Source organism: Octopus sinensis, linkage group LG1 (genome assembly GCF_006345805.1).
Source record: "Octopus sinensis linkage group LG1, ASM634580v1, whole genome shotgun sequence".
Lineage (NCBI taxonomy): Eukaryota > Metazoa > Mollusca > Cephalopoda > Octopoda > Octopodidae > Octopus > Octopus sinensis.
The window spans coordinates 211038568-211050456 of record NC_042997.1 but is presented as its reverse complement, the minus strand read 5'-3'; the positions used below and the strand labels follow the sequence as shown (position 1 = coordinate 211050456).

The window sequence follows — 11889 nt, the reverse complement described above, 5'->3', positions numbered from 1 at the left end:
TGGTTCAGTGTGAGACAGTAGTGTTGCTAGTAAGTAACTAAGAGAAGAAATGACTAAATAGGAGGGGGGGACCAACTGAGAAAGAAAAGTCGTAAAACTGGTTTTGTATCAGTGTTGTTGTTGTTGTTGTTTAATAGTTGACCAACTGAACTACTTATTCAAGCATGACTCAAGATAAAATGAAGTTTTATGCAAATATTAGATAGAAGTGAGTTTATATAAAGACAGCCTGGCTTTGGTTTAACGTGGAGAAGGGGTCTCTGTAAGGAATTAGTCTATGATGTGAAGATAAAGTAGTTAACTAAATTCCCAGCCAACAAGAAACTGTCTGGAGAGTCAGAAATCTATTTTGGGGTTACTTTCACATTTTTCAATGTTACATTTTTTTATTTAATAAGTTAACAAAATCTACAAACCATAAATATATTGATGCTTACAGAAATACTTATGTGTAACAAGAATAGAATCAGAGATATATTTATTTTGAAGCAAGTCAAAAGAATTAGTAGCAGAATTTCAAATTCCTCCTTTGGAACTGCTACGACTGCCACATTCTTGTAACTTCTACATACTTTTAACAATTATCTTCTCTAGATATTCCAATGGAACGTCAACAACACCAGTGCTGGGTGACCGAAAATGGCCACGGACACCAGTAACCTACACAATTTCCATCTTAAATTACTAATAACCCCCACCCTATGACTGATGCCATTTAGAATAGATTCCAAGAAATCTTGTAATTACTCTGACAGTAATTCCTTGTTTACCCCTAATTCCAGAATGTTCTCTTCAAATTCTTCTCCTCTAATGGCAGTAAGTTTATTTTCAGCGACAAATAAAGCTAATTTGGAGGTTGAAATTCACATTCTTAGGACACACTGCAGATGAAATGAGGGGGCAAAAAATAAATAGGAACAAGAGCACTCAGAGAGCACAAACCCCTGCCAAGGCAACACCAACATCTTCTTAATGATTAGCCAGAGATGAGTTTTAACACTGAACACCTTTTTGATCTCCATGTGTCTAACACACGTGGACATGCCTACAAGGTCAGAAAACAACACAGCTCCCATGACTTTCGGAAACATTTTTTCACGCTCAGAGTTGCTGAAGCATGGAATAAACTGCCTGCGTCAGTTGTTGACTGCCATGACACTGCATCCTTTAAGGCCCTCATGCTTTCCGAAATCCGTCGAAACTACACCTGATTATATATACACTTTAGATGAGTTGTAGTGCACCTGAGCACTGTACACAATGTTTATTATTATTATTATTATTATTAAAATGAGAATATCTGAAATAAACTCGATTACTCTCACAAATGAGAATACTAAAAACGAACCTGACCACTCTCAAAAATTGAGTAGAAAAACTAGAAAAATAACCCAGAATCCTTGTTTGGTACCCGATTGATCCCAAAATCTAATCAGTTCCTGCCAGTCACAAGGCCAAACATTCCTGAAAGTTTCATCTGAATTCTTGTCCAGGGACGAGCAAACAAACACGATTAAAAACAATACCTCTGCCTTTGCTAAGGAAAAACACCAACTATTATTAAAGAAAAAGCTACTCTGCATATCACCATCATTTTTCGTGCTGGCATGGGTCAGACAAAATTCAATTAGGACAATTTCTACAGCTGGATATCCTTGTCATCACCCCCCCCCCCCAGTTGACAAACAAAGTAATATTTTCACATGGCGTCCTCTTACAATATCCTCCGCTCTACTCATCAATCTCTCTGTCTATTGGTGCTGCCCGTTATACTGTCAGAATCATTTCGTTTCCTACATAAAAACTTCAAACCCTAAGGGACTCCTTTCCTTATGTATTCCCTCTCTCTCTCCACCACTACCCTTCAGCCAACAAAACTCAAAGATTGACTCCATCCCCAAGCCTTACCCAACATCTGCCGGCACCACCAATAAACTCCACATTGCAATCTAACAAATACTAAACATATTATCAGCTCTCATGGAAATAAATTCTTTTCACTGCACAAAACATGAAAGACATCCAAAAGTTCCAATTTCCTCTGAAGATTTCAACCAAAATATATAAAATACCGCAAATAAAACTAATGAAACTAACTCGTTTATCTGTGAGAGACATTTCTAAAGAGGCCCCATGGACCGTTAAAGTGGTGATCAAATAACCACACTCATACACCCACCCTTTACATTGGCGTGTATGTTATATGTATGCATATGCACAGACACACACACTTATATATATGCATGCATTTATATATATCATCATCATCATCGTCGTTTAGCGTCCGTTTTCCATGCTAAACGACGATGATGATGATAATGATGATGATATATATAAATATATATATATATGTACTCTTTACTCTTTTACTTGTTTCAGTCATTTGACTGCAGCCATGCTGGAGCACAGCCTTAAGTCGAGCAAATCGACCCCAGGACTCATTCTTTGTAAGCCCAGTACTTATTCTATCGGTCTCTTTTTGCCGAATCGCTAAGTGACGGGGACGTAAACACACCAGCATCGGTTGTCAAGCAATGCTAGGGGGACAAACACACACATATATATATATATACATATATACGACAGGCTTCTTCCAGTTTCCGTCTACCAAATCCACTCACAAGGCATTGGTCGGCCCAGGGCTATAGCAGAAGACACTTGCCCAAGGTGCTACGCAGTGGGACTGAACCCGCAACCATGTGGTTGGTTAGCAAGCTACTTACCACACAGTCACTCCTGCGCCTATGCTTTCCAACTTTGTTTTGTTTTGTTATTGAATCTCAAAGAAACCCCCAACAGACAAATGAATATTTGGCAAGATGTCATGTTTGATATAAAGATGTAATGTTAGGTCAGAGAAGTAGCAGACGAAATGCCTCGCTGGGGGCAGTTGTCTTGAGGTGCTGAGTTCAAAGCCAGCCGAGGGCAATTTTGCCTTTTATCTTTCTGGACTTGATATGATCGCTTACACTTACTTCCCACCCCGACAAAAAAATGTACCCTGGCATCAATATGTGGTGTTAATATAATACAAGATGTAGTGGTACAGGGGACCCCGAACTTTTTAGACCATCGACCCCATCATGGAATCCTTGATTCCTCATCGAACCCCCCCCCCACTCCCCAGGCATGCACAAGAAAATAGATAAATAAGAATATAGTAGATGTGTAGTTTCCAGGCATTTATCGAACCCTTGAATATCAACCACTTTGGAGACCCCTGTAGTAGTAGTAGTAGTACTAGTAATAGTATGGGGGAATGTGCTATAGGGAGACACACCCCATTTCTTGGTGATTCTCTACTAATCCTGGCAGATGACACGTCTGCATCATTCAGGTGATAACCCTCCAACCCATGGGGCTGTTTGGGTAATTGTTGCTGATGAGGGTTTAATAAGACTGGAACGTAATTCCTACCTCAATCTCTTTTAGTCACCTTTTACAAGATGCAGAGTAAGCGCTGGGTCTGTTCTTTGGCTTGCCACACAGCGCTAGAGTAATAATGCAAAATGAAAAGTTTAGCTCAAGAACACAAGAGGATGCCTGGTCCGGGAATTGAACTCACGATCTCATAATTGCGAGGGTGATAACCCTAACCACTAGGCCACACGTGATGTTCAAATATAAAAAGAAATACTGAAGGGGAAGAAAACTATTATTGGAAACCTTTTTAGAGACAAGTCAGGAAATGGGGAACCATTTTGGGTCCTTTTTTTGTGTTTAACTCTCTCTGCAAAATGATTGGTTGAATCAGTAAAAAGAAAGAAAGAAAGAAAGGAACAACTTTAATGTGTATTGGTATGGGATGGTGTGTGTGTGTGTGTGTGTGTGTGTGTGTGTGTGTGTGTTTGTTGCTATGTATGTGTATGATGTGGTATGTAAAGGATAATGTGTCAGTATGTATTACGATGTATGTGTGTATATATGTAAGTGTGTGTGTATGTATGTAAGTGTGTATGTATGTATGTGTGTATGTATGTGTGTATGTCTGTATGTGTGTATGTATGTGTGTATGTCTGTATGTGTGTATGTATGTGTGTGTATGCACATGCCTACAGACATACCTGTGCATCTCTGTGGTGTGCAAGTGTGTATGCATGTTTTTACTCCTCCAACAGAAGCGCATGCAACCACAAACTGCAGAAGGAAGACAAACAACAACAACAAGCAAAGGAAATTAAAGACACATCATCACTTCAGCATCCAAAAGTGGTTGCACAACTGCTGCTGCTGCTGCCATGGCTGCTGCTGCATTTGCAGTCAACAGATAGATTGAACAGACCACAGACAGGAATGGCAGGGAAGGAAAGACATTAAAATGCAGCCCCGCTGGAGCACTGCCCTGAACAATTTTAGTCAAATGGCGGCAGATACTGGTGTCAGGTAAATGCCCCCCCCACCACCACCACCACTACCACCACCACTACCACTACCACCACCACCACCATGCTGGTGGCACGTAAAAAGCACTATCCAAATTTGATTGATGCCAGGTCTGCGTGACTGGCTCCTGTGCCGGTGGCACGTAAAAAGCTGAAAAAACACCCACTACACTCTCAAGAGTGGTTGGCATTAGGAAGGGCATCCAGCTGTAGAAACACTGCCAGAACAGACCGGGGCCTGGTGCCGTCTTCTGGCTCTCCAGACCTCAGTCAAACCGTCCAACACATGCCAGGATGGAAAACAGACGTTAAACGATGATGATGATACAACAGGCTTCTTTCAGTTTCCGTTTACCAAATCCACTCCCAAAGGTTTATAATATAATATAATGAAATTATTGTATACAGTGCTCAGGTGCACCACAACTTGTCAAAAAGTGCGTATAAAGTGTATGCAGTAATGTACAAATGTCTGGAAAGCGAACAATGTATGAGTCAGATACATGCTTGAGTATGTATGGAGGGGAGAAAATCCGGTGTAGTGTTGGCGAATCTCAGGAAGCAGGGAAGTTTTGAAGGATGCAGTGCTCCAACAACTAACAACTGATGCCGGCAGTTTGTTCCATGCTTCAGCAACTCTGAGCATGAAAAAATGTTTCCTAAAGTCATGGGCGCTGTGCTGTTTTCTGACTTTGTAAATATGTCCATGGGTGTTAGACAGGTGGAGTTTGAAAAGGTGCTCAGAGTTATTGTTTGTGAGATGGTTAATAATTTTATGGGTGTCTGCCAAGTCAGCTGCCAGACGTCGGAGTTTCAATGTGTCCATGCCCAGGGAAGTAAGGCGTTCAGAATATGGCAAATGCCTGATGGAGGGTATTCTTTTGGTTGCACGTCGCTGAACGGCTTCCAGACGATTGATATCTGGGCAAGATAGGGGTTCCAGTGTTTGATTAGCCTGAGGCTATAGTAGAAGACACTTGCCTGAGGTGAGACTGAACCCAGAACCAAGTTTCCATCAAAACATTTAACACTGTTTCAGATTTACAAAACTGATTTTAGTTGAACTCAGTGTTAGGAAGGGCATCCAGCTGTAGAAACTCTGCCAGATCAAGATTGAAGCCTGGTGCAGCCATCTGGTTCGTCAGCCCTCAGTCATACATCCAACCCATGCTAGCATGGAAAGCGGACATTAAACGATGATGATGATCATCATCATCATCATTTAATGTGCCACAGAGTGAGACTGAACCCAGAACCATGTCTTTGGGAAAGCAATCTTCATAGCACACAGCCACCGCCTGCACCTGTTGAGAAATAGTTTTTATAAAAATAAAATAACAGGCGCAGGAGTGGCTGTGTGGTAAGTAGCTTGTTTACCAACCACATAGTTCCGGGTTCAGTCCCACAGCGTGGCACCTTGGGTAAGTGTCTTTTACTATAGCCTCGGGCCGACCAAAGCCTTGTGAGTGGATATGGTAGACGGAAACTGAAAGAAGCCCGTCGTATATATGTATATATATATATGCGTGTGTGTGTTTGTGTGTCTGTTTGTCCCCCTAGCATTGCTTGACAACCGATGCTGGTGTGTTTATGTCCCCGTTACTTAGCGGTTCGGCAAAAGAGACCAATAGAATAAGTACTGGGCTTACAAAAGAATAAGTCCCGGGGTCGATTTGCTCGACTAAAGGCGGTGCTCCAGCATGGCCGCAGTCAAATGACTGAAACAAGTAAAAGAGTAAAGAGTAAAAGAGACGTGTTGGTAGCAAAGTGCTGATGACACGTCATGTGTGTGTGTAATGGAGTGTTAGGTGTTAACAGGTTATCGCGTTTGTTTTGCAATGATGAGGTGCCAGGTTCAATTCCTGCATGGCATCTGGGGTCAACCATCTCAGAGCTTATTCGACAGAAAGAAACTGGGGAGGTCAACAAGTGCATTGTACCCGTAATGCAAAAGCTCAGCTTTGTTGCTCACCATGTTACACTAACACCGTTTGATAATTGCATCAAGGGGACATGAGTGTCTACGGAATACTCAGCCAGTTGCATTTTAATTCAAGAGCAGGTAACTCACTCAACTAAACAACTTAATCCTCATCGATGAATAACAGGGATTCCATTGACTTTAAAAGCTGTTACAAAGAAAAGAGACCATCCTTTACTTTTACTGATACCAGTAAAGGGCTGTGATCATGCTGGAGCAATAGTACAGCCACAACCATAAGGTTTATATGTAGCATTACTGACGATGATGATGATGATGATGTCTCTTTTCAAGACTTCAACCATTAACTGCGACATAAAGCGAAGTCATTATTTCCAACATCGTTACAGAAATAAGAAATTAATGTTACTTCATTAATATGGCCAAATTAATGCCACTTCATTAACCGCCATCATTTCAACATCCACTTTCTCATGCTTGCATAGGTCAGTTGGAATCCAGTGAGGCATACATTCTACAGTAGGATGCTCTTCCTGTTGCCAACCCTTGAACTATCTTTAGGGAAGCTAATATTATATTCCCTCCCCACCCCGCAGGGAAATTGGAAACAAAGGACAATTCTCTCACATGACACAGACTATCTCTTCATGTCAAAAGAAGGAAACAGTAACACACATACACACATCTCCCCACTCCATATGCATATGTATACATAGACATACATACATTATATATATATATACACACACACACACACACACACACACATAAAGGTGTCTTTCAGTTTCCATCTCCTCCTCATATGGACTTGGCTTGACCTGGGGCTGTAGTAGGAAACACTTGCCAAAATACCACAGAATGGGATGAAACCAAAAACCATGAGGTTGATAGGCTGAAAGAAGCCTGCTCTGTGTGTGTGTGTGTGTGTGTGTATATACGTGTATATAAATATATTGGGTTGGTGCATAATTATTGCGGCTTTTTATCGATAAATTTTATTCAACAAAAACAATATCAAATGTTTAACCAAAAACATCTTTAAATGATTATTCTGAACGTCTGCCAGGCAAATGGGAAGCAGTAATTGAAGTGGATGGTGAATATGCTCCAGAATAATCATTTAAAGATGGTTTTCTTAGATGCTGTTATTGTTTTTGCTGAATAGAAAATTTGTTGAAAAAGAGCTGCAATAATCAGACATCAACCCAATATATCTGCATATATATGTATGTGAGGCGCAATGGCCCAGTGGTTAGGGCAGCAGACTCGTGGTCGTAGGATCGCGGTTTCGATTCCCAGACCGGGCATTGTGAGTGTTTAGAGAGCGAAAACACCTAAAACCTCCACGAGGCTCCGGCAGGAGGTGGCAATCCCTGCTGTACTCTTTCACCACTCTTTCTCCCACTCTTTCTTCTGTTGGCCTGCTCGCTTAGTCAACGGGGTGGTGTCATTCGAAGGCTAAAACAATGTGAACTCATTGTGACCAGTGATGTGTAACAACATCTGATGGTCTGGTCGGTCACGTGATCACGTGATATATGTGTGTATGCATATATATATATATCTAACCTGGATAACTGTGGCGATTAGTATATAATTGTATATATCAATGACTGTTTTTTTCTCTTTTTTTTTTTATACATGGCTTAAGCACATTGTGCTTTTCTCCTGCCAATAAATTTTTAAAATACATATATATACGCTGCATTGATAAAGGGCAACAACCCTGAAACATGTCTGCAGATGTCTGACTAGCAAGGTGAAGCGGCTGACCTCCCCTGTTCGAAGGTTGTAATGGACGCAGGTTCATGTGTCATATAGCTAGCTAGAGGCGATGGCCTCTTGGAGCTAATCAGCGACAACTTTAGTCTTATATTTATAGACTGCCATATTAGCTTCGCGATAACTATTAATATCCAGTAACGCTGCCGTAATCTCCTTTAGAGAGACTTAGTAATTTTAATATTTCTATTATATATATATATATATATATATATGTATATATATAGTCTGCAGACTAGATCCAGGGATTCTTCATTTAGAAGACCCTTAGTAGTGGTCAAAAGATTCAAAAGAATGGCTATAAGAGGGATCAAGTTGAGCGGGTATAGAGGCAATTATGCAGATAAACAAATTAGACACATTAAATATGCTAAATATAAAGTTTACATACGAAATACAAAATGTGTGTATATGTGTATATATGCAAATTGAGAGAAAAGAAAAGTGGAGACTCTCAGATGATGAAATTTTCAGTCTAAATATGAAGATATATCAATGGGTCCAGCTTCCACAAACGACAGAAAATTAAAAGGGGTGGAAGAAAGGTGTTATAAGTGCAACAGCCGTTTCTGGTTGCTTGGGGATTCGTAATAATGTTGGCTGATGTAGCTCATCACAACATTGGATGAGATCAGCCTCCGTCATCAGAGTTCAGATCTTAATGCAGAGGAGGTAGGAGAGTCCAGTTTGCAGGACATTGTTGTAGAGCTGAAAACGAGGTAATTTCTACTCTTCTCCTCAGGAAGCCATCTACTCGCAATACCAGAGGGCGCACACTCTCCTACCCTGATGTAATCTCCAGGGATACAGGCATCCAGCAACAGGACCTCCGTAATGCCATGATGGACCGCGAAGTCTGGCGTTGCATGGTAAATTCCATTGTCTCGACCACGGTCGAACAATGATGATGATGATGATGATGCAGAGAAGTTCTCTGCATTAACAGAAACTGCTGTTGGGCTTAAAACACCTTAATTTTACCTGTTGTTTGTACTCTATGTCAGGTAGACATGTTTACATAAACATCTTTATATTCATAAATTCATCATCTGAAAGTCTCCATCTTTTGCTCTCTCTCTCTCTCTCATTTCGCATGTATACACATATTTTGAATTTCATACCAATTCTATTATATTCAACATATTTGATGTGTCTGATTCGTTTATCTGCCTAATTGCCTATATATATATATATCATCATCATCATTTAACATCCACTTTCCATGCTGGCATGGGTTGGATGGTTCGACCGGGGTCTGGGAAGCCAGGAGGCTGCACCAGGCTCCAGTCTGATCTGGCAAAGTTTCTACAGCTGGATGCCCTTCCTAATGCCAACCACTCCGAGAATATAGTGGGTGCTTTTAACATGCCAGTCAGGCAGCACTGGCATCAACCATGCTTGAATGGTTCTTTTTACTTACCAGTGGCATGGGAGACAGTCAGGTGACACTGGCAACGACCACGAACACAGCAAGGAGTATATAACTAGCTATAGCAAGGAGTGAACTCCTAATACCGTGCCTTAACTTTACACTCAATCACTATATGTCACTAATGAGCTGTCTTTCCTAACGATGGCTGGTAGCGTGTATTGGCCACCCGAGAAGACAGTGAAGACACTCCAAAAAGAAGCACCACTCTCCATACACTCCACTGAGGTTGACATCAGATCTCTCCTGCCTGGCCACAACAGTTTAAAGTGATTCCCAATAAACTTCATACATTCCTGTTCTCCCCTTTCATTTATTGATCACTGCTGTTCATTGATCAGTTCAACCATCTCCATCTCTCTCTCTCTCTCTAGCAGCTTTAATATGCAACATTAAATAGCTGCAGATTTGAAAAATTATTTCGTTTTTGGATTTGGTTTGCAAGATTATATGAGTTCATGTGTTGAAGCATATTCTGTTGTGTCTGGGAGAGTCATTTTTTTTTGTGCCTTATAATGTAACACACTCACCAGTAAAATTTCCACTTTTTTCTTATTTTTATTTTCCTAAAACTTTTGTTGCGTCTTGCAACCTTTCCAATAGTTTTGATTTCTGTTTAAGTAATTAGAAAATTTAATTTGGTGAGAGTAAGTTGCATATTTAGAGTTTTAAATATCTTTTTATATCAGAAACCTAAATAGATTAGATGTGGATATTTCTTATCAGTTAACATACAACTGTAAGAATGATAGCCATTACACACTGTTGTGGTGAGAGTTACTGTGGGATTGGAAGAATGGACTAACCAAACTCTTATAAAAAGTAACACATTGGTTGAGACGAGTAAAGTCGTAAGAGTCACTGGGGTCGTCTGAGAGTTAGTATTTATTGGAGTATCATGTTTAGTGGAGTAATTTGAAGTATGTTGTGCGAAGAAGACAGTTGTGTCTATAACCTGCTTCATGAAATCTGTATATCCAACATACAAAAGGATATAAAATATGTACAGCTGGACAAATGTACCAAAGTCAATGACACCAGTTTTTAGTGACAGCTGAACAATTTGCTGCTGTCAATGACACGGACCATTGAATTCATCATCATCATCATCGTTTAACGTCCGCTTTCCATGCTAGCATGGGTTGGACGGTTCAACTGGGGTCTGGCAAGCCCGAAGGCTGCACCAGGCCAGTCAGAATTGACAGTAGAATAATTTTCTACAGTCAATGACACCAGTTATTAGGATAACCGCAGAAAGTGACAAGAAACAGATGCAACAGGTAATCAAACAAGCCAACGAGAGAACATTTCTGCAGTTGCCCCCCGCGCATCACCACTCTGCTAAGAATAGCAGCCTAATCTCTCCTAAATAATAACTTACCAATTGAAAAAAAGACACGAAGACATAAGACAATGTGGTTCTGAGTTCATTGAGAAAACAATGGGACAGTCACAGGTGGGAATGAAAGCCACCAATTCCTAACTGTAGTCAGCTGAATTGAGTGCTTATGTCCTTGGAAAATATATGAAACCAGCTTCTGTGCCAGTGGCACATAAAAGGGCACCATTCGAGTGTGATCGTTACCAGCGTTGCCTTACTGGCACTTGTGCCCGTGCTAGTAGGGAGTCAAGAGTACCATCTGAGCGTGATCGTTGCCAGAGCAGCCAACTGGCTTCCGTGCCAGTGGTACATAAAAGAGCACCATTCGAGCGTGATTGTTACCAACGTCACCTTACTGGCACCTGTGTAAAAAGATTTGAGTGAGGTCATTACCAGTACCGCCTGACTGGCCCCAGTGCCGGTAGCAGGTAAAAAGCACCCACTACACTCTCAGAGTGGTTGGCATTAGGAAGGGCATCCAGCTGTAGAAACTCTGCCAGATCGAGATTGGAGCCTGGTGCGGCCGTCTGGTTCACCAGCCCTCAGTCAAAATCGTCCAACCCATACTGGCATGGATAGCGGACGTTAAACGATGATGATGATGATGATGAAATACTGTCAATTGTCTATCATCTGTTGTTGTGGAAAATAATCCATAAATGATGTTGGTAATTTCATTTGCACAAGAATTAAGATGGGAACAATCCCAGAAGAATCAGCAGAGGACTGAGTCATTCTACCGTTTAGTTTAGGCTTTTTGAAAAAGCAAAACCCAAAATTTATTTATGGTACAACTTGTTTATCTTGTACGACAATACTTATGCTTTCATTTCAGCGAGGAATAATTAAGATAAGCAGGACTAATTAGTAAGGATGGAGTGGTGGAGAGGTGATTAACATCCTGGGTGGCACCATTCTGCCTAAGAACTGCAGGTCTGCAACTTCCGTTCTAGTCAAGAGCTTTCCCTTTCTA

The 11889-nt window shown here is 40.9% G+C and overlaps 1 protein-coding gene across 1 annotated transcript in view; it reads right to left on the bottom strand.

Annotated features, from left to right (window-relative positions):
- The window catches only part of LOC115213077 (SH3 and PX domain-containing protein 2B), a 79472-nt gene that overhangs the window by 31509 nt on the left and 36074 nt on the right, over nt 1-11889 (bottom strand). The window lies entirely within an intron of this gene.